Here is a 23,368-nt window from a genome sequence, read left to right as displayed (position 1 = left end):
AGACCATTATAGTTTTTTGTAAGAATAAAACTAAATCTTTGTAGCCATCTGTGCTTGCTTTACTTAAGTCTCTTATAAAATTTGTTAAAGGGTCATAATTTTCAGTGTGCATTTTTTATCCTGAGACAGAATTGTAATTAGGACCAACTCTTGGGTCATCAATGCCATGTCTCTAATGATTAGACTAATTCTTTTGCAGCCTGGCTCGGAGTACAGGACCAGAGTCAGACAGCCTTGATGCAGTCCCTGCCCCTGCTGTGCTTAATAGGTCTCTGAATTTAAGTGGCTGACGTAACTTCTCCAAGCCTCAGTCTCCACAGCTATAAAATTATAATGATAATAGTAACTTCCTCAAAGAATTCTTGTGAGCATTTACAAGTCTATCATTTGGAATGCGGGTGGAGGGTGTGTGTGTTTGGGAGGATGCTGTGGTGGAAGGCAGGGTGGGAGGAGGAGAACTGAGCACCAGAGACCCCCGTGACTTCTGCTTGCCCAGGGTGCTCCTGCCTCCGCTCCTCCTCCTTTTCCAGCAATGGGGACCTCTTTCCAAGTGGTACAAATGCAGCACACATCGTGACGCACACGGCTGTGGCTGTGACCTGAATGCGACTGCTGGTTCTGCCCTCTTTTAGCTTGACCTGCAATGCAATGTAACTTCCTTCTGGTTCACAGCCTTGCAAATGGATATTAATGAAACTTCCTACCTTGTTGAGTTGGGATGATGATTCAGTGAGATACAATTTGCATGTATAGCACCTGTCATATCATAAGTACTCAGTGGCAGCCAGAAAAGAAGTCACTTAACCTCCCTAATCTATTTCTATCAGTAAAAGAGGAGTAACAGTAATGATTTTGATGAGTTATTACCAGGATTAACTGAAGGCAAAGCACTAGCATGGTTCTTGGCAATAGTAGATATTTAATATATGGCAGCTCTTCGAACATATTATTACTAGTGGGGTTAGTATTGATGACAGTAATGCAGCTGAGCTGCCCTGATGCCCCCTCTCTTACAGTTAATGACAGGCCATTCGGGCCCTGCAAGTTAGTGGGTCCCTTGGGTGAAGTGCCTGTGGACACACGCAGCACCTCCACTTTGGTCTGCAGGTTGGAAAACCTCATGTTCAGGCACACTGGCCTGCCCTGTCCAAGAGTTCTGAAATCCAGTGTTGACTTGTAAGATTGCCCTTTGTGGAGTGATATTTACAATTAAATTTGCAGTGCAATTAATTACTGATGAGATACTAGAAGGGACTTAGGCAACAGGTCTTAGCAGAGAATAGAAAAGATAATGGATTTAAGGCATGCTTTAACTACTGCAATTGTTTTTGAGCTAAAGGTACATCTAGAATTCTTTCTCTAGGCTCAAGGAGAAAAACATATGCTGGGAAATTGTGTGAAACGTGAGGAGTCACAGTGGAATTGAGTTTGAAATGTACAACCTCATCACACCATGAATTCCATCTCAAAGCACGTTATGGGCCATAATTCTTTCAAAGTCCTTAGAGACACCTTAACACCACTTCAAATTAGACCTGTTCAAATTCTGCTTATGCCCACCCCCTGCTCCACAGTGTAAATCATTATTTTCCATTTGTATCTGAGTTGAGCTATTCTTAAAAACCAATAACTCTATTCCTTTCAGAATGGCTCTACTGCACTAAAGCTTCCTTGGAAGGTACCTTTGTTTTCGTCAATGCTCTGAAGTGTGAAGTCTACATAATTTGCTAAATGTATCGTGTTTACATATGCATAAGCCAGTTACCTCCAGATCACCATCTCCTGCCTGTACTATTGGCTGAATGCTTAAAGAAAACGAAGCTTAATTTTCTGTAAGCAGTGTTCCATGGTTTCCAAATAAGCTCATTGAGACACAGATAAACTAAATTACTTAGTGGTAACTATCCAGACAGAAATGAGAAGCCAGTGCTGAAACAAGCCAGATGTGTGGTGTCCTTCCTGCAGCTTTCCATCACAATATGCAAAGAAATAGGACAGTGAGATCCCAGGGACCCTCAGCTTCTGCCAGGCTGACTGAGGTGTTTACAGAATGGGTCAGTGCCAATCTGTAAGCCCATGAGCCAGACGTCAGCCTATAGAACCCTGACCTCGGAGTTACCAGGTTTTCTGATAATTTCTTGCCTTGGGCAGGGGAAGTCAAAATGATGTCTGCAGTGGAAGAATGAGCCCAGCCTTCCCATAAGTGAGCCAGCATGGCTGGAGTAGACAGCAGGAACTAGAATCATTTGGTCTTGGGCTCAAATGCCAGCTTTGGCCTTGACATGTGTGTTGCATGGAAAGCAGGCAAGAATGGGCAGGGCCTCAACCTGTCTTTACTGTGTTTATGTGCTCAGCCACTAAGTCATGTTCAACTCTGTGACCTCATGGACTGTAGCCCGCCAGGCTACTCTGTCCATGGAATGTTCCAGGCAAGAATACTGGAGCGGGTTGCCCTTTCCTACTTCTAGACCTTGGCATTCTCAAATACCAAGTGTCGGGGGAGGCGAGCATAGGATCACCTTCCCAGGCTTCCTGAGGCATCACTAAGATAGTCTGTCTTTATATTTAGTCAGCATCATAGAGTCAGGCACCCAGGTATCGTATCTCCCATCCCTTCCGCACCCCCCCAAGTCTAGTCATCTTTTAGCTAGAAGTTATTCATCTTGGCAGTGGTTGTAATTCTCCCCCTTATCCTCAAAGGCACTCTTTTATTTGATTTCTTTACCATGTTTATCCTTGATACTTCTATAGTGATGGAAATACCTTCACTTAGCTCAGAGTATTCAGATTACTTCCATTGTGCCTTCTGCAAATATGTAAATGCCCACCTTTGACCAGACACTCTGCTGGAAACTGGGAGTAAGTATAGATGTGACTGTTGCAGAATCCTTGCTGTGTTGGCTCAGAGTCCGCAAGGGACAATAGGTTGTGACAAAGCACAGAAAAGCAGAATTCTAAGTAGAGGGCTCTGGGGACATCCCATGAAGGGATGGTCGCACCTTCCTGGGTGGGTGGAAGAGAAGATCCCACGCAGGAATACATTTGTGCTGAGCCTTGGTTCTCTAGCAGAGAACATTCTGGGAGAAAGGTCTTTGTCGTTAAAATTCCTCTGACTCAGTGAAGGGAAAACGTTGTCCTTTTACAAATAAGGAGAGGGGAGCCTGAACACCAGGCAAGGGCCATGTCTTAATCATCTCGCATCCCCCCACGTGTCTGGCTCGGGGAGTGCTGAAATTGAATTTAGACCTGCTCAAGGTCACAAGGCAGGATGGTGAACTGCACACAGATCAAGCTGACTTAAAAATATGTGTTTAGGGATTATTTTTCCCCTTTGGGTTAAGACAAACATTAGCAGGTGGCATTAGAATGGAAGGAGGGGCATACACTGTCCTGAGTTACGTAGCTCATGGGCCTCTCGAGGTCCTATCCCTGGAGCTTTATCCCACCTAGGGGCTGCTGCCCTGCACTGCATTTGTTGATTCATTCAGCAAACATCAAACAGCACTGTGTGGTGTTCACCTTGAGCCCAGCACTGAGGACCCAACTGAGTGAGTGGGGAACAGGGAAACAGACAGACTGGGAAAACAGAGCTTCATTTTTTGAAGAGGTGTGCATTCACATCACAGCCAGAAAGCATGAAAAGGAGGACAGGAGTCCTTCCTCCCATGCTCCCATCTTCCCCCAAAATGGAGGCCACTATAATTAGTCTTCCACATATCTTTGAGGAGTTCTTGATGCATACGGAAGTAAACACAAATATAGACTCTTATCCCCTCCTTTAACAGAGACATAGTAGTAGACATAATACACTCTATTCTGTACTTTGCTTTTTTACTTAATGTAAAAGGTTAATGTCAGAGATTCTGACATATCATACAAATAGCTGTATAGTGTTCCATCAGACAGATGTACTATAGTGGATTTAACCATGCACATCTGAATTATTTTCAGCCTTTTGCTATTTTTAAATAATCCTGAAGCAGATAGCCTTATACACGTTACTTCAAATGCATGGAATATTCATAATTGGAGATTCTAGTCCCAAAGGGGGGAATTCTGGAGTCAAAGTATCTAGCAACCTTTCTGAATTGCTTGGCAGTTCTTATGACTCTTGCAGTCCGTATGGAGTTAGGTCTTTCTCTGTGACCTAGTTTGGAATTAAAATGTTATTCTTTTATGAGATGAATTTTAACCCATTTAGATTTGTTGATATAAAACATTGTTAGGTCCCATCAACTCTGTTATTTGTTGTTGCTGTTTTCCTTCCACTGTATGCTCTCTTTTGTTTGTTTGTGGGAGGGCAGGTGCATGTACAATTCTTCTGATACTCAGGGATGTTATCCCTTTAAAAGTTAGGAAAATTAATATTCTTTCTCTTTGTTCCTTCCCTTCTTTTCACATCTCCTCCCCTTCTTCTATTACTTAGTGATTGTTAATATAATTATTCTCTTAGAGCTTGTCTTTGTTCTGTAAAAATATTCACTCTTCTAATACTTGATTTGACATCTTTTGATTCTTTTATGACCCAAAGGGGAAATCAGGAAATTTGATCTACCTGTATCTTTTTCCTTCCTCCCTCCCTCCTCTGTTTGTTTGTTTGTTTTGTAGTTGTATCATTTCTGCATTATCAGGGCATGTAGCATCTGCATTCTTACCTTTCACACTCATCTCCATCTTTGTTCCTTCACAAGTAAATGGATTTCCCAAGTCATCTCTATGGTTGGCCACAGTGCATGCTCTCATAGCTCCTCTGAAGGGCTCATGCAAACCATATGCCCCAAGTCACTGAAGGTTCAAAACTGGTTTTCTGTAGTATTTATTCCTGGATGGTAACTCAGGTGGATATAAAGCCTGGTCCAATTTTCTTTTCTTGACTGTCTAATACATATTGTTTCACTGGATTCTGACTTTGAATACTGCTGTTCTAAAATCTGCAGGCAGCCTTATTTCTTTCATAAGTTTCTTAGTCATCTTTTCTGTTAATGAGTCACCATTTCATTTGCTTTTCACAATCTAGTAACTTCATTAGGATGGGCTTCCCCAGTGGCTCAGAGGCAAAGATTCTGCTTGCAATGCAGGAGACAGAGGTTCTATCCCTGGGTTGGGAAGACCCAGTGGAGAAGGAAATGGCCTACTCCAGTATTCTTGCCCAGAAAATCCCATGGATAGAGGAGCCTAGTGGGCTAGTCCATTCAGTTGCAAAAGAGTCAGACATGACTTAGTGACTAAACAACGAACTTCACTAGGATAGATTTTAATGTCTGAGTTGACTATTCTAGGCTGATTTTCCCTGGCTCATGCTGTACCTTTTCAATATGTAGATTCAATTCTTCTTTTATTTTAGGAATGGGTTAATGAATTACATTTTAAACATATATCCTCTTCCAATGTTTTCTTTTGTGTCTCCAATTAGGTACATGTAGGGTGCCCCTTGCCTCCTTTCTATAGCTGTAATTTGCTCTCTAATCCTTTGTAATTTCTTATTTCCTTTTCATGTTGTTTACTCTCTTCATTTTAGCATCCTTCTCTCTCAGTGAGTTTCCCTCAATGTCCTCCCTTGTGCTTCTTCCAATTCAGCTTCAATTTTATGATGATTCTGGTTGTTCTTTCTAATTCTTTCCTGGGACCTGAATGTTCACAGGCTGTCTCATCTGTTGTCTCTTCATCTCTTCTCTGAGTCCTTGAATATCGTTTTATTGTCTTTCTTCATAAAAGTAATTGTTTTATCTTAATTCATGGTGTTATACATATTTTCACTGTTACCATTTTTATACTGAGTGTTCTGTGGTAAGCTTTGTTTTGTTCTTTTCCATAATTTTTATGAAATTATATATATATATGGAAAGCACATATTATACATATATATAATATCAACATGCTGGCATAAGTCCTTTTGGAAGAGTTGCCATTATCCCTACCATAGTTTGGCCTCATGCTAAACTACAGGAAGGGAACACAGCCCCAACCCATCAGCAGAAAATTGGATTAAAGATCTACTGAGCATTGCCTTGCCCACCAGAGCAAGACCCAGTTCTCCTCATAGCCAGTCCATCCCATCAGGAAGCTTACACAAACCTCTTATCCTCATCCATCAGAGGGGAGAATGAAAACCATAATCACAGAAAACTAACCAAACTGATCACATGGTTAGCCTTGTCTAACTAAACCAAACTGACCAAAACAAACCAAAACTAACCAAACTGATCACATGGTTAGCCTTATCTAACTGATCACTGAGTTAGCCTTGATTAATTCAATGAAACTATGAGCCATGCCTCGTAGAGCCACCTAAGATGGACAGGACATGGTGGAGAGTTCTGACAAAACGTGGGCCACTGGAGAATGAAATGGCAAACTACTTCAGCATTCTTGCCTTAAGAACTCCATGAATAGTATAAAAAGGCAAAAAGATATGACATTGAAAGATGAACTCTCCAGGTCGGGAGGTGTCTGATATACTACTGGAGAACAGTACAGAAATAGCTCCAGAAGGAATGAAAAGGCTAAGCCGAAGCAGAAATAATGCCTAGTTGTGGATGTGTCTGGTGGTAAAAATAAAGTCCAATGCTGTATAGAACAGTACTGCATAGGAACCTGGAATGTTAGGTCCATAAATCAAGGTAAATTGGAAGTGGTCAAACAGGAGATGGCAAGAGTGAACATCGACATTTTAGGAATCCGTGAACTAAAATGCACCGGAATGGGTGAATTTAATTCAGATGACTTTTATATCTACTACTGTAGGCAAGAATTCCTTACAAGAAATAGAATAGCCCTCATAGTCAACAAGAGAGTCCAAAATATAGTACTGGGGCAACCTCATAAACAACAGTAATGTAAGTCAATACCCCAATCACTAATGCTGAAGAAGTTGAAGTTGAATGGTTCTATGAAGACCTACAAATTCTTCTAGAACTAACACCCCACAAAGCTTTCCTTTGCATTATAGGGGAATGGAATGCAAAAGTAGGAAGTCAAGAGATACCTGGAGTAACAGGCAAGTTTGGCCTTGGAATACAAAATGAAGCAGGGCAAAGGCTAACAGTTTTGCCAAGAGAATGCACTGGTCATAGCAAATACCCTCTTTCAACAACACAAGAGAAGACTCTACACATGGACCATCACCAGATGGTCAATGTCAAAATCAGACTGATTATATTCCTTTCCGCTGAAGATGGAGCTCTATACAGTCAGCAAAAACAAGACTGGGAGCTGACTGGCTCAGATAATGAACTCCTTATTGCAAAATTCAGACTTAAATTGAAGAAAGTAGAGAAAACCACTAGGCCATTCAGCTATGACCTAAATCAAATCCCTTACAATTATACAATGGAAGTTCACAAATAGATTCAAGGGAATAAATCTATTAGAGTGCCTGAAGAACTATGGATGGAGGTTCTTAACACTGTACAGGAGGCAGTGATCAAAACCATCCCAAGAAAAAGAAAGGCAAAAGAGCAAAATGGTTATCTGAGGAGGCTTTACAAATAGCAGAGAAAAGAAGAGAAGTGAAAGGCAAAGGAGAAAAGGGAAGATATATTCACCTGAATGCAGAGTTCCAAAGAATACCAAGAAGGGATAAGAAAGCCTTTTTGAGTGAACAATGCAAAGAAATAGACGAAAACAATAGAATGGGAAAGACTAGAGATCTCTTCAAGAAAATTAGAGATACCAAGGGAACATTTCATGCAAAGATGGGCACAATAAAGGACAGAAATAGTATGGACCTAACAGAAGCAGAAGATATTAAGAAGAGGTGGCAAGAATACATAGAAGAACTGTACAAAAAAGATCTTCATGACCTGGATAACCATAATGGTGTGATCACTCACCTAGAACCAGACATTCTGGAGAGTGAAGTCAAGTGGGCCTTAGGAACCATTACTACAAACAAAGCTAGTGGAGGTGATGGAATTCTAGCTGAGCTATTTCAAATCCTAAAAGATGATGCTGTGAAAGTGTTGCACTCAATATGCCCGCAAATTTGGGAAACTCAGCACTGGCCATAGACCTGGAAAAGGTCAGTTTTCATTCCAATCCCAAAGAAGGGGAATGCCAAAGAATGCTCAAACTTCCTTACAATTGTGCTCATTCACATGTTAGCAAGGTCATGCTCAAAATCCTCCAAGCTAGGCTCCAATAGAACATGAATCAGGAAATTCCAGATGTACAAGCTGGATTTAGAAAATGCAGAGGAACCAGAGGTCAAATTGCCAACATCTGCTGGATCATAGAAAAAGCAATAGAATTCTAGGAAACATCTACTTCTGCTTCATTAACTACACTAGAACATTTGACTGTGAGAATCACAACAAACTATGGAAAATTCTTCAAGAGATGGGAATACCAGACCACCTTACCTGCCTCCTGAGAAACCTGTATGCAGGTCAAAAAGCAACAGTTAGAACCAGACAGAAAACAATGGACTGGTTTGAAACTGGGAAAAGAGTACATAAAGACTGTATATTGTCACTCTCCTTATTTAGCTTATATGAAGAGTACATCATGAAAAATGTTGGTCTGGAAAAAGCACAAGCTGAAATCAAGATGCCAGGAGAAATATCAATAACTTCAGATATGCAGGTGATACCACCCTTGTGGCAGAACGCACAGATGAGTGAAAGAGCCTCTTGATGAAGGTGAAAGAGGAGAGTGAAACAGCTGGTTTAAAACTCAACATTCAAAGAACGAAGATCATGTCATCCAGTCCCATCACTTCATGGCATATAAATGGGGAAACAGTGAAAGACTATTTTATTGGGCTCTAACGTCACGGCAGATGGTGAGTGCAGCCATGTAATTAAAAGACTTTTGCTCCTTGGAAGAAAGGCTATGACAAACCTAGACAGTGTATTAAAAAGTAGAGACATTACTTTGCCAACAAAGGTCAGTATAGTCAAAGCTACATTTTTTTCCAGTAGTCATATATGAATGTGAGGGCTGAAGATTTAATGCTTTCAAACCATGGTGTTGGAGAAGAGATGGAGTGGATTCCATGGAGATCAAACCAGTCAATCCTAAAGGAAATCAATCCTGAATATTCATTGGAAAGACTGATGCTGAAGCTGAAACTCCAATACTTAAGCCACATGATGCAAATAGCTGACTCATTGGGAAAGACCCTGATGCTTGGAAAGATAGAAGGCAGGAGGAGAAGATGCGATGGTTGGATGGCATCATTGACTCAATGGACATGAGTTTGAGCAAGCTCCAGGAGATGGTGAAGGACAGGGAATCCTGGTGTGCAATAGTCCATGGGGTAGCAAAGAGTCAGATGCCAATGAGCAACTGAACAAGAACAATATTTACATGTCAGCATCTTTAAAAACATATTACAATAAGTTAAGAGTTTAATGGCTTACCTGTTCAAAAAGGAGTCCTAGGGATGGAGGGGGTGAAACCTGTTTCTTCTATAGCCCCCACAATACAAAAGCACTCACTTCAGTGTTACCAGTGATAGATGGCTTCCTGCTAAGATGGCTGCTCTGTGTTTCTTTTCTGTTTCTCTGAAATAGACGAGCCTTAAGAGGGTTTCTCTCAGCTATCTCCACTGTTCTTGCTGTACCAAAGTTACACTTTGGAGTGCTTCTTACTGATGGAAAGAAAAGTGCTATGAGCATTTTCTGAGACCTGCTGCCCCTAGGCCACTGCACTCTTTTCCTGCTTTCTTACTCATTTTTCTGCCTGTGTAGCATCTGTCTGATCTGTGCCCCATCCTTTCTTCAGGTCCCTTAGTTCTTGCTGAGCAGGAATTGTGAGCTACCTGAGGAAGAGTCCTTCACATATCAGAAACATATTTTTGATATTTTTTACTGGCCTACCTGGACATTTTACTTCCATCGGGGTGGTTTCTGCTATATTGTTTAAAGCTATGGATGATATGGCACCCCACTCCAGTACTCTTGCCTGGAAAATCCCATGGATGGAGGAGCCTGGTAGGCTGCAGTCCATGGGGTCGCTAGCGACTTCACTTTCACTCTTCACTTTCATGAATTGGAGAAGGAACTGGCAACCCACTCCAGTATTCTTGCCTGGAGAATCCCAGGGATGGGGGAGCTGGTGGGCTGCCATCAATGGGGTCGCACAGAGTCGGACACGACTGAAGTGACTTAGCAGCAGTAGCAGTTTTACTGAAAACGGAATTTATAACTTTTTTTCTGTTTACTTTGTTTATTATGATATTTAGGAGGGGAAATAGGAAGTTGCTAGCTATGCCTTGTTAGGTACCAAATGTCTAAACAGTCTATTGTGACCAAATATAGAAATATTTATAGAAACAGAAATAATAATAGCTACTATTTCATCTTTTTGCCAGACAGAGGCCCTCTGTGAGTCCAAAGAAAGTGCCTTGAGGCTGGATACCATCTTATCATGTTAAGTAGCTATACTCATTTCTGCCCTAAGTCTACCAGGGTACAGTGGAGACAAATTTAGAGTGAGCTGTATAACCTAAAGGGTGAAGAGAACAGTGAGTTTTTCACTGAATGTGGCAGGATTTGGAATAGCTTAAGACACCCTATATGGTTCCAGAAGGCAGTTCTTCTCCAGACCTTGCTTTATTTATCCTCATCCTCTATCAGCTTGTCCACCAGAAGCATGAAAGTGAAGATGCCAGGCTGCATCTGCTCCAGGCACATCCATGACCATACTATCCTGACCTTAGTTACCACTGAGAGTTCTTAGTTCCTGCTCCAACCTCTACCCTCTCACCCTAGACTCCAGCACCTCTGGAAGTACTTCTGGACCTTTGTCATGAGAAGAGGGTGGTAGGTTCCATATACATCCTAGGCCATCAGCATCACCTCTCCATCCCAGGCTTGGCAGTCATGGTCTTCTGCCAATCTTCTGTTGCTTCCTGTCCTGTTAAACAACAAACTTTATGTCATATTTAAGGTAAAAACATACATGCATGTGTTGGTCTTTAGGGATTGAAAAACACAGAACCTTAAATTGTTTAAAAATGCCCGAATTTGGACCTTGAATTTGAACAGATTACACTGGACACAAATTTCCAGTTAGGAATGGAGATTCTTCTTATATGTACCCTAAAAAATATGTTTTATGTTACTAAAACCTCTTGTAGATATAGGCTTGTGTATCAATCCTTGAATAGTCAGTGTTTCACCTGGTCAGAAAAGGGTCCTTGAAATGCATGTAAACATTTATATAATGTGTAAAATAATGGACTGTCTCTGCACAGATCTATAAGAGATTTTATATATACACACATTTATATGTTTGATTTTTGTATATGTTTATGATTTAGAATTAGAGCAAATTATGCTCAAGTTGGTGTGCTTGAGTAGAGCTAATTTAAATATAAATCAGCTGTAAAAATTAAATAGTCACTTCATTCCAATTGGCTTCCTCATTATTTCTAAGACTTGCCTGGAATGTCTTCTCCTTTTCCAAGTCAACCCTGCACACAAGCCTTGGCTCTAGTCCTGCCTCTTCCTGGAAGCCTTCCCTGACTGCCACCAGCAATTTGAGCTCAGACATTAATAAAACACAGAATTGATTTGCAGGCACTGAGTCTGCATCTCTGCAGTGGGATGAGCCAGGCAGGAACTGACCTCCACATCCCTGCCTTGTTCCCAGGGCTCTGCCATATCTCCTTCTAGGTGAGAACATGATTTTCTTCCAGTTTAGTCTTTATTAGTTGAGGACCTGGGAAATGTGGTTGGCTATGAAATCCTTCCTTAAAACTGCTATTTTCTGCACTACTGCTCATCTATTCTAGGTTTCCCATGTAGGGAAGTGCTTACCTTCTGCCTGACAAACACAATTAAAGCCAGAGTTAGCAATTTTTGACCAATATTTTGTATATATAACATTTTGTTTTGCCCTGGAGTATGGAAAATCTGTGGATTTTTATCAGAAGTTTTAAAAGCTTATTTCATCAAGCTAACCTCCCTACTCCAGATTATTATTATAAGTGCTACTCCACTAATGCACATTTACAAATGTTGTGCAAGTTCCGAATGTATTTCTTTTTCCAGATGAAGGATTATCATTAGAATCAAGAGAAACATTAAAGTCTCCTCAAATCTGGTTACTGAGAACAGTAATGGGTTTAATAGGGAAATCTATCTGTCTTTTCTTGTAGGTTGTACCACTAATTGGTTTAACTCATCTTCCTCCCAGTTTAATGTATTTTAAGTTCTTTCAAAGACTGCTTTTTAAGAAGGACTTTATTAGCAAGCTCCAGAATAATGGAGCCCTAAATCCTTTGCTCATGCTTGTTTTTACACAAAATGATGCATCCTCTAAGGATAAGAGAAACATGCGTATATATCAATGTTTTAGGCACTGAAAAGTAAAAACTGGAATTACATGTAATAATGCAATTTAATTTGAGCAGGCACAACTTCGCTCAATTCTTTGAGATGATCTCCAATTAGAAATGGGAATTCACCTTGTGTATGCTTTTAAAATCCCCTCAGAATGGGAGAAAATAATAGCAAACAAAGCAACTGACAAAGAATTAATCTCAAAAATATACAAGCAACTCCTGTGGCTCAATTCCAGAAAAATAAATGACCCAACCAAAAAATGGGCCAAAGAACTAAACAGACATTTCTCCAAAGAAGACATACAGATGGCTAACAAGCACATGAAAAGATGCTCAACATCACTCATTATCAGAGAAGTGCAAATCAGAACCACAATGAGGTATCATCTCATGCCAGTCAGAATAGCTGCTATTCTGGTGTGGAGAAAAGGGAACCCTCTTACACTGTTGGTGGGAATGCAAACTGGTACAGCTACTATGGAGAACAGTGTGGAGATTCCTTAAAAAACTGGAAATAGAACTGCCATATGACCGAGCAATCCCACTGCTGGGCATACACACCGAGGAAACCAGAATTGAAAGAGACACGTGTACCCCAGTGTTCATCACAGCACTGTTTATAATAGCCAGGACATGGAAACAACCTAGATGTCCATTGGCAGATGAATGGATAAGAAAGCTGTGGTACATGTACACAAAGGAATATTACTCAGCTATTAAAAAGAATGCATTTGAATTAGTTCTAATGAGGTGGATGAAACTGGAGCCTATTACACAGAGTGAAGTAAGTCAGAAAGAAAAACACCAATCCAGTATATTAATGCATATATATGGAATTTAGAAAGATGGTAATTATGGCCTTATATGTGAGACAGCAAAAGAGACACAGAGGTTAAGAACAGACTTTTGGACTCTGGGAGAAGGCGAGGGTGGGTTGATTTGAGAGAATAGCATTGAAACATGTATATTACCATATGTGAAATAGATTGCCAGTCCAGGTTTGATGCATGAGACAGGGCTGGTGCACTGGGATGACCCTGAGGGATGGGATGGGGAGGGAGGTGGGAGGAGAGTTTAGGATGGGGAACACATGTACACCCATGGCTAATTCATGTCAGTGTATGGCAGAAACCACTACAATAACAGTAACTAGCCTCCAGTTAAAACAAACAAATTAATTTAAAAAAATAAAATAAAATCCCTGCAAGAAGCCCCAATTGTGTTTTTTCTTTTTAAAAATTTTATTGGAATATAGTTGGTTTACAATGAGGTATAACTGATTCACTTTGCTATCTACCCAGTTTTATTTTCTGTCATTAAAACTGCTATGGCTGGCAGCATATCTCTTAGCTCTCAAGGGTAAGTGCAACCAGTCCCTGACGTTCCTCAGAAGAGAGGATGCTTGTGATTGCCTGCTGGTTTCTGAAAGCTTCATCTTCACAGTAAATCCCTACCATAACCCCATGAGGTTGAGACTGTTAATATCACCATTTTACAGATGAAAAACCTGAGGCTTGGAGAAGAGCAGTGATACATGAAAAGCAACCACTTGTAAACTGAGAGCTGGTGTTCAAACTCAGGGCTGATAGATCCAGAAGTTTGAACTTAAAATTTTTAATTTTTTAAAATTCATTGAAGTCCATTTGATTTACAGGGGTTGTGTTAATTTCTCCTGTATAGCAGAGTAACTCCGTCATATAAATATATATTCATATTCTTTTATATATGTTATACTTAATATATTAATTATATTAATATATTGTTTTTCATATTCTTTTCCATTATATTGTCATATTGAAACAGTATATTGAATATAGTTCTCCATGTTATACAATAGGACCTTGTTTATCCATCCTATATATAATAATTACTTGCATCTGCTAAACTCCCAATCCTTCCCACCTGTTCCCTCTCTCTCCTTGGCAACTGCAGGTCTGTTCTATATATCTGTGCATCTGTTTTTGTTTTGTAGATATGTTGATTTGTGTCATATTTTCCCACTTATTTCCTTGTCTTTCTCTTTCTGACTTACTGCACTTAGTATGATACTCTCTAGGCCCATCCATGTTGCTGCAAATGGCATTACATTCGTTTGACGGCTGAATAATATTCTTTATATATTTATATGTTGTTCAGCCAGTAAGTTGTATATGATTCTTTGCAAACCCATGGACTACAGCACAACAGGATTCCCTGTCCTACACTATCTCCCAGAGTTTGTTCAAATTCATGTCTCTCTCTGTCTCTCTTTCTATATATGTATACGTATACAGACACACATATAGATATACATATATATGTGTCTATGTATATCACATCTTTATGCATTCATCTATTGATAGACATTTAGGTTGTTTTCTTGTCTTGACTATTGTAAACAATGCTACTATGAACATAGGGGTACATGTATCTTTTCAAATTATAGTTTTGTCTGGATATATGCCCAGAACTGGGAGTGCTAGATCATATGATGGTTCTGGTTTTAGTTTTTTAAGGAACCTCCATATGGTGGCTCAGTGGTAAAAAATCCATCTGCCAATGCAGGAGACACAGATTTGATTACTGGGTTGGGAAGATCCTCTGGATAGGGAGATGGCAACCCACTCCAGAATTCTTGCCTGGGAAGCCCCATGGATAGAGGAGCCTGGTGGGCTACAGTCCATGGGGTCACAGAAAGAGTCAAGATACAACAGTAACACAACAACAACAGCAACAACAAAGAGCCTCCATACTGTTCTCCAGAGTGGCTGCACCAATTTACATTCCCACCAGTAGTGTAGAAGGGTTCCCTTTTCTGCCCACTCTCTCCAGCATTTGTTATTTGTTGACTTTTTAATGGTGGCCATTCTGACTGGTATCTCCACACTGTAGTTTTGATTTGCATTTCTCTAATCATTAGTGATGCTGAGCATCTTTTCGTGTGCCTGTTGATCATCTGTATTAGAATCTTGGACTCTCAATGCAGTGCGATAGTCCTGTTTGCATTCAAGGTAGGGAGTGTAGTTCTGACCTTTGTTTCAGGTGTGTGGTCTTTAACTTGGGGAAGAGGGTCTCTCTTGCATATGGGGCCATAGTGCCCCCAGGTGCAGGCATCTGGGGTGGTGGTGTGTGAGTAGATCAAGTGAATGTCAAATCAGGAGACTTGGGTTTGTAGGACCTTGGAGATGTTGCCTAACCTCTGAGAAACAGTAGAAAAGAATCTTATCTTACTAGCTGGCTTCAGGGATCATTTCATGTGAAAATACCATGCTCATGATCTGGAGTCCCATCCTTTTACATTTGGTAGATCCACAGACACAAATAATCTCAGAGCCAGTGGTTTCAAAGTGCTGAACACTTAAGTCTGGTCTAGCTGGTCTAGCCTAATCCTCCCATAATGCTGCAAACTTGTCCTGTCATCACCTCCATTCTGCACATGAGGAAACTGACCACTGGGAAAGCCCCTGTCCAGTCTCAGCTAGGATGGCATCTGAGCCCAGTGTTGTCATCCTCCAGAGCTGAGTTACTCTTTCCTGCCAGTCCAGGATTCTTTTAAAGCAGAATGACTGGTTATTGTTCCTAAAACCATACTAAGCAGAATCAACCCTCACCTATTTCAGTTCCAGTTGATCAGTGCCCCCAAAATTGTAGCCCAAGGAGTAATTGTAGCTCTTCCTTCCTGTCTTTCAAGCTCCCGTGGAGGGCAGCACCCCCTCTTCAGTACTCCTTGCACACTCCCCCTGCCTGCACTGGTGCACTTGCTGCTTGCTGGATATTCAACAGCATGAGGGACCCAGTCCCTATTGGGGAGGAGAAGACTATGTGTAACTGAAGGCTCCCAGCAGCATGAGGATGTCAGGGTAGAAAGAGGTGGCTGGACCCTAGGCAAGGCAGTTCAGGAAGGCATCCTTGTGTTGATCCAGCTCAGCATCTAATTCTGCCCTGAAGAAGGCCTTTTAGAGAAGACGCTAATTGCAAACACTCTGAGTGCATTGATCCACTGCTGCTCTGATTAAGTAATTATGCACAAACAGCACCTATGAGGGCTGAAGGAGATTAGTTTGAAAGGGCCGGCACTGGGTCTCCATTTCTGAGAGGCCTGCTGGCCTGCTCCAGAGACAACTCCTGTCCAGCCCAACTCTTTAATTACCTTCAGAAGCACTGAAGTTTAAATTACATTCTGACTGTTTTCATATTAGCTTCTTCCAGTGCCCTGAACTAAGCACTGGTAAGGCTAGGGTCAGAGAGGGAGGGTCCTTGTGCAGGAGCGGTGGTTTTCTCATTTGGTTCTTTAGTTGCAAGATTTCCTGAGTTTTGCGAGCATACCAGTAATTGGTTCCCTAGCAGAGGTTCACAGATAACCCTAAAATTGTTGTGTGTCAGATTTGCCATTTTCAAACATCCCCAATTGGGTGTTCCAATGTGGCCTTCAGTTAGGATCTGTAACACACAGACATAGACACTTACTCTATCTTTTAGGTATTAACACTGTAGCTCTAAATACAGAATGTCCACAATCTGTCCCCACCTTTATTTTTCACATCATCTTTTATATGTGTATATACCTCAGATTGTTTCCTTACCTTCCTCTTTTCTAATCCTCTAAGAGGGCTTGGTATAAGTAGCATGTCATTCAGTCCCCAAAGTCAACAATCAGCTGAGATCAACTTGGAATAATAGTCATCAACCTTGGGAGCATTTTTCAAAGGAGCACAGTTTCCCAGCTCCTGTTTCTTCCCTGGACATTACGTATCTTGAAACTTCCTCACTAGCTTTTGGCTTTGTCTGAAGAGGAACTAAAAAGCCTCTTGATGAAAGTGAAAGTGGAGAGTGAAAAAGTTGGCTTAAAGCTCAACATTCAGAAAATGAAGATCATGGCATCTGGTCCCATCACTTCATGGGAAATAGATGGGGAAATAGTGTCAGACTTTATTTTTCTGGGCTCCAGAATCACTGCAGTTGGTGACTGCAGCCATGAAATGAAAAGACGCTTACTCCTTGGAAGAAAAGTTATGACCAATCTAGATAGCATATTCAAAAGCAGAGACATTACTTTGCCAACAAAGGTCTGTCTAGTCAAGGCTATGGTTTTTCCAGTGGTCATATATGGATGTGAGAGTTGGACTGTGAAGAAAGCTGAGCGCTGAAGAATTGATGCTTTTGAACTGTGGTGTTGGAGAAGACTCTTGAGAGTCCCTTGAACTGCAAGGAGATCCAACCAGTCCATTCTAAAGGAGATCAGCCCTGGGATTTCTTTGGAAGGAATGATGCTGAAGCTGAAGCTCCAGTACTTTGGCCACCTCATGCAAAGATTTGACTCATTGGAAAAGACTCTGATGCTGGGAGGGATGGGGGGCAGGAGGAAAAGGGGATGACAGAGGATGAGATGGCTGGATGGTATCACTGACTCGATGGACGTGAGTCTGAGTGAACTCCGGGGGTTGGTGATGGACAGGGAGGCCTGGAGTGCTGCGATTCATGGGGTCTCAAAGAGTTGGACACGACTGAGTGACTGAACTGACTGACTGAAGGAAGATAGAGGAGGCAGGGAAGAAGGCGTGAATGGGTGATGGGGGTGGGCAGGGCCAGGCTACTGACATTCAGTGAAGAAGCAATCCTCTCTCCCCAAGCAGTGCTCAGCTCGACTGACCTCTCCACAGGTACATACTTGTAGATCAGAGCACCCTTTCCTCTCTCATGACCCTACCAGGGCTATATGACCTCATCACCACTTTCTACCCGATGCTGTTGGCCACAGTGCCCCTTCTCCCTCCCATCCACTGAGCCATCATGATGTACTTACTCCCAGCTTTGTTTCAACACGGTCTGCATTCAAAGCCCTCAGGCTTCACACTCGCTTAAAAGCTCCAGGCTTTGTGGAGGGGGAAAGAGCCCAGGTAGAAAAAGCCATCACATTTTCTTCCCAGGGTTGTATACCATCCACAGAGGCTGTGTGCACCTTATTTACATTTGCTTATTGCATTTCGTTCATATTTTCCAAACAGACAGGGCAGGTCTGCTGTGAGAACACCAAATTACCTGGGCCCTTCTCTGCCTGAGTGCTGCTCTTTCCTGGGGGAGGGAGCTGTCTGCCTGGACATTTGCAATAATGTAGCAGCCCTCTCCTTTTCTCTAATGAAGCCCCAGTGGCTGCACAGATGATAGATGCTCCTGGGAGCATAATAAGAAGGCAGCAGGCTGGAGTCAGCCCTTCCAAAAGACAACTGTTCTCACAGTAAAGCCTGATGGTGCTCCCTCCATCCTCTGCTGCTCGGCTAGCTGCCTCCCTGTACCGCTGGCAGAGCTTCCTTTACCTGTGAGGGCCTGAGGTTTCGATTTTTTTTTTTTCCATGCACAGCATGGACCAGGTATATTAATTGCCTCAGTTACTACTGGCTATCCACAAGCCTAGTCAATCCAGAAAGCTGGTCCAGGACCCAGGGGCAGCCCAGCAAGGAGACAGCTGAGATCCAAATCCTGTCCCTGCCACCTGATGGCGATTTGATTTGGGGAGGTTGTAACCCATGTGCCCATGGTTTCCTTCAGTACATATATTCTGAACAACAATTATGTCTCTATCCTTATGGTAAGTGCCAAGAATGGAGGTGGGGGGGGGGGGGGCGGGAATCAGACACCCGCTCCCCTCAAATAGCTTTGCCACCTGGAAGAAGCAGGCATCTATTACAACGCAAATCTCCTGGACTTGTACTGACCCACATACAAAATAAGTGAAGGAGAGATGTCATTCTTTACATCCCAGGCATCTCCTTGGGCTTTTATGAAAAGCATAACAATAAAATTCTAACATATTATGCAGACAACTGGGAGATGGGAAGGGGAACATAAATTTATCAAGTCCCATTGTAAGCCAGTAGCTGTGAGCTAGGTTTTACTGATACTGTCTCATCTTACTCCATGTGGTCATGCTACGAGCTAAGCTTTATTAGACCATCTTGCAGATGGATGGATGGAAGTTTACAGAAGGCAGCAAGAGCACTGTTATGCCCAGTTAATAAGTATGCATTGGGAGTATTCTTTATGCCAGGAACCGACTGCATTAGGTGCTGGGCTCCCAGAGCTGAACCTTGGGGCAAGCCAGCCTCGGGGCATGTTTTATGTTGCTATGATTTAGAAGGGGAGATGGACACTGAGCTGGAAGTTACAGGTGTGCTTTAAAGCAGAGATCTGACAGACAATAAGCATTAGCAAGACAAAGAGAAGAAACATGCTCCATTGGAAGAGTATGTGCAAAAGACAGCGCAGAGCCTCGAGGCCCAGGAGGAGCAAAAAGAGTTGGAGGCAGAGGCCACTGGGATCACATTAAGGAGTCTGGGTGGGCTTGTACAGAGCAATTGAGAGCCTCTGGAGTAGCTAAGTGGGAAAGTGACTTAATCAAATCTCCCTTTTGGAAAGATCACTTTGGCTGCTGGATGGCAAAGGAAAAGTGGGGAGCAAGACAGGGAGCCTTGACTTGGTGGGAGGTCCCAGTGGTGGCTGGGCTGGCAGTGGAGATAGCAAGAAGCACGGGACTTTGGTGGGAGTCAGGACAGTCAGTCCTGGGTGTCTGCCCTGCAGATATGAGTGCTGCAGAGCTGTGCTCTGATTCTAGGAAGAGGCAGAGACTGGGGGTCAGCTGATCTCAGAGATGCTGCCAACACTAGCCATGCTGGACAGATTGAGATTATGGAAGAAAGAGAGTAACCTGTAGAAATAAGAAGGCAGATATGGAAAGACTGCAGAAGAGGATGTTGGACAGAGATGAGTAGGAGAATGAAAGCAATTAAAAGTGAGCTGAAGCCAGGGTTAGGGGTGAATGGAAGAGAATGGAGCGTGGAAGGCAGAGTGCTGGCTGAGCCCACCATTCAAGAAATATGTCAATGGATGGGGACATGGTCCTGGCCTTCGCAACTTGGCCAGATCCTCTCCCAAGACAGCAGCATCTTCCTCTCTGATGATCGGATGCTGGTGGCCTGAGAACCTTGCTTCTCTCACCAGGAGAGACTACCAGACAGCCCTCTAGAAATCATAAGGGATGGCCCACCTCTGGGGAGAGTGTGAGATAGATGTGGTTTTATGGTTTTCTCCACACAGAAGTGTCTTTTTCCAAGGAAGGAACTGAGTGTGTGAGAGGCACCCGTCAGGGCCCCTATTTCTGGAGCATTAATCCTCTCCTGCCTTTTTCAGGGGCTACAAGAGGCACCTTAAAAGGCAAGCACTTTTCTCCCACAGGAGACAGGCTGCATTGTGGCTAGAATACCGAATCTGAGCAAATAGCTCTCTGTGTGCCATCGTCTTTGATTATTTTTTTCCTCTGGGACATATCTGGCCCCAGGCAGACTGTGCCTGACTTGCTCCTTATAAGGACTGTTCAGCTGAGGACACTAAGCATGAATAGGGCCCAGTAATTGAATGCCTCCTATCTCCATTTCAGCTTCTGATCTCTCTCTACCCAGGCCAGTGCCATCCTGCTTGAGGACTTCTCCCTGAGCGACAGGTTTGTTCCTTTAAGACTCCAGTCCCTGACTTGATCAGCCACCCAAAGTCTGCATACTTTGAGAAGCTGGTGGGAAATCCAGTCTTCTCAAGATATAGGTTACCTGCACATCTGTCAGGGTTTAGTTATACATGACTAATTCATCCTGCAGCATGAGATGGGGATTCATTTCCTTTGCAAGTTGACTTGGCAATTTTCTCCGTTCAAAAAACATTTAGAATAGACAGTGTACATGGCAATCAGGAAGAAATAGATGCTATTAATTTTCCATTTGCAAACTTGAGATTGACTATAGAGCCTACATCCCATTCTCCTTGGAAAAACAGACCACAGCCTCTCCTGTTTAGAGCTGTGCAAAGTCTGAAAAGTTAGAAAAAAAGAGCCTTCTATTCTCCAGAGGCTTTGCATTGTGGCTGTTGTTAGTGGAGGCTTCTCCCAAGGGTTGGTACCAGTACCTGGCAGAGACGAGCATCACCACTGTCAGCACAAGCTCCTCCTCCTTTCTGTGCACGTGGCTCAACATGGGATGCTGGTCCCCAGCTTGAGTGAGCATGTGATCTCCTTCCTCAGCTCATTGCTGAGGAATGAAGGGAAGGGCTAGAGGCATAGGCTTACATGTCAGGATATCATAATGGACCTGCGAAAGCTGGAAATCCCAAAGGTGGCTAGCTTCATCCAGTGCTCATTAGACAATGTTCTGCCACACTGGAAATACTGTGTGTATCTGTGTTGTCCCACATGGAGTCATTCACTAGCCACATATGACTACTGAGCAACTTGGAATGGGATGGGTGCAAATGAAGAACTAAATTTTAACTTTTATTTCATTTTCATCAATTTAAATGAAAATAGTCACATGTGGCTCACAGCAACTCTACTGGATAGCAGAGGTATCTGTGTGTGTAGCAGAGGTATCTAACCAGTTTAGCACAGAGGTGTGCCGAAGCCAGTTGTGTGGCCAAAGCCAATTGTGTTTAGCTATATTTGTCTCTGGGGCTTCCCAGGTGGTGCTAGTGGTAAAAAACCTGTCTGCCAGTGCAGGAAACATAAACACACAGGTTCAATCCCTGGGTCGGGAAGAGCCCCTGGAGAAGGGCATGGCAACCCACCCCAGTATTCTTGCCTGGGAAATCCCATAGACATAGGAGCCTGGCAGTCTATAGTCCATAGTTTTGCAGGGTTGAACATGACTGAAGCAACTTAGCTAGTATATCTTACTGGTTTTCTGAATGCTGTGACAGTTGCTCTACACTTACCTATATATCATCAATTTTAAAATAAAAATAATAGTAGAGGTAATAAAAATCATAGCTGGCACATGCTGAGTAATTACTATATACCAGGTGTTTTCCTCAGCATGCTACATACCTTGTCTATTTTATAGTCACATAATGATGCCTTGAGTTTATAGGTATGATGAAACAGAGGCGCTGAGGGGTTAAGTGGCTGGTTTGAGTCACCCAGCATGTCAGTGGCCGAGCCGGGATTTACACCAGGCAGCGATATTCCAGAGCTCAAATACTCTGCTGCCTCTCCAGACAGTCCTCAGTGCTGTTTCCTGGCTGGTGTTTTCAGATACAATCATGTTCTAGTTGTTGGAAGCCAGGTGTTGTCTTGAGGTCATTAGCAACCTGGGTATAAGCAATGGTTACACATTCCATGCTTTACAGAGTTCAGCTGTGGCTCCTGGCTGGAAGGAAGGCAGCAGCTAGACATGAGCACACTCAGGTTGCATAGACTTCGCCTGGGTCTGCTTACCACCTCACCTCAAGTGGAGAGCAAGAGAGTCCTTTCCTGCCTGAGGTTTAGGAAGTTGGGCTGTGTTCTCCATCAAGTACTGAATCCCAAGCTCATGAAAGAGGGGCTTTCCTAAATTCAGTCAGGTAAACAGGAGGAGAGGCTCTGCCTAGTATTGTTGTCTTCTGGAGAGGATTCACCCCTTGGCAGGGCAGATGGGGGCTGATGGCCTCAGCCGAGTGAAGGCTGGATGGGAGTCTGAGTGAGACCCACAGGTCATTTATCACTGCCCGTGTGCCTTCTGGTGGAGAGCCTGGGTGTTCGCTGGGGTCCCTCTGCATTGACAAATTCTAGACTTCATCTGCATCTTGCCAGCACCGTGAGACATTCAGAACGCAGCTCTGTGTCGTAATGGTGACTTGCTTGGCTTTTAGAATTTGGGAAAAGTGACAGTGGTGGGCTTCACTTTTTCTGCACTGAGACTTTATCTCCTTGGATCTCTAATTCCTGTCCCTCCTGATGCAACCTGCTAAATGCAGTGCTGGATGTTCTGCTTCTTGCTAGCGGCCCACTTCCTGGACCCTTTGTCAGGATTCTCAGGGGCTAGAATTAGGGTAAAATCAGGCAGCAAGGGAAAGTGAGCTCCCTTCTCTGTGCCACTGTCCCTCCTTTGGGGATTCCTCTCCTCCAGTCTCAGTTCTCACTGAGACTGTCAGATAGCCTGCACCTATCCATCCAGCATCTGGAGTTTCTTGTTCTCAGAAGGAGTGTTCATTTAATTTTCTCTGTCATACCCTAAAAGATGAGCTGGTTAGTTAAAGATGGGCTGCAAAAAAGGACTCTTTCAGGGATGAGACATCCATCTG

General features: G+C 42.8%; 1 protein-coding gene across 1 annotated transcript in view; it reads left to right on the top strand.

The window, feature by feature from the left end:
- Window positions 1-23,368, top strand: part of SPOCK1 (SPARC (osteonectin), cwcv and kazal like domains proteoglycan 1) — a 588,816-nt gene that overhangs the window by 529,692 nt on the left and 35,756 nt on the right. The window lies entirely within an intron of this gene.

This window comes from Budorcas taxicolor, chromosome 7 (assembly GCF_023091745.1).
Source record: "Budorcas taxicolor isolate Tak-1 chromosome 7, Takin1.1, whole genome shotgun sequence".
NCBI classification, from domain to species: domain Eukaryota; kingdom Metazoa; phylum Chordata; class Mammalia; order Artiodactyla; family Bovidae; genus Budorcas; species Budorcas taxicolor.
The sequence above is the reverse complement of the archived record's forward strand: the minus strand, read 5'-3'. Positions and strand labels throughout refer to the sequence as shown.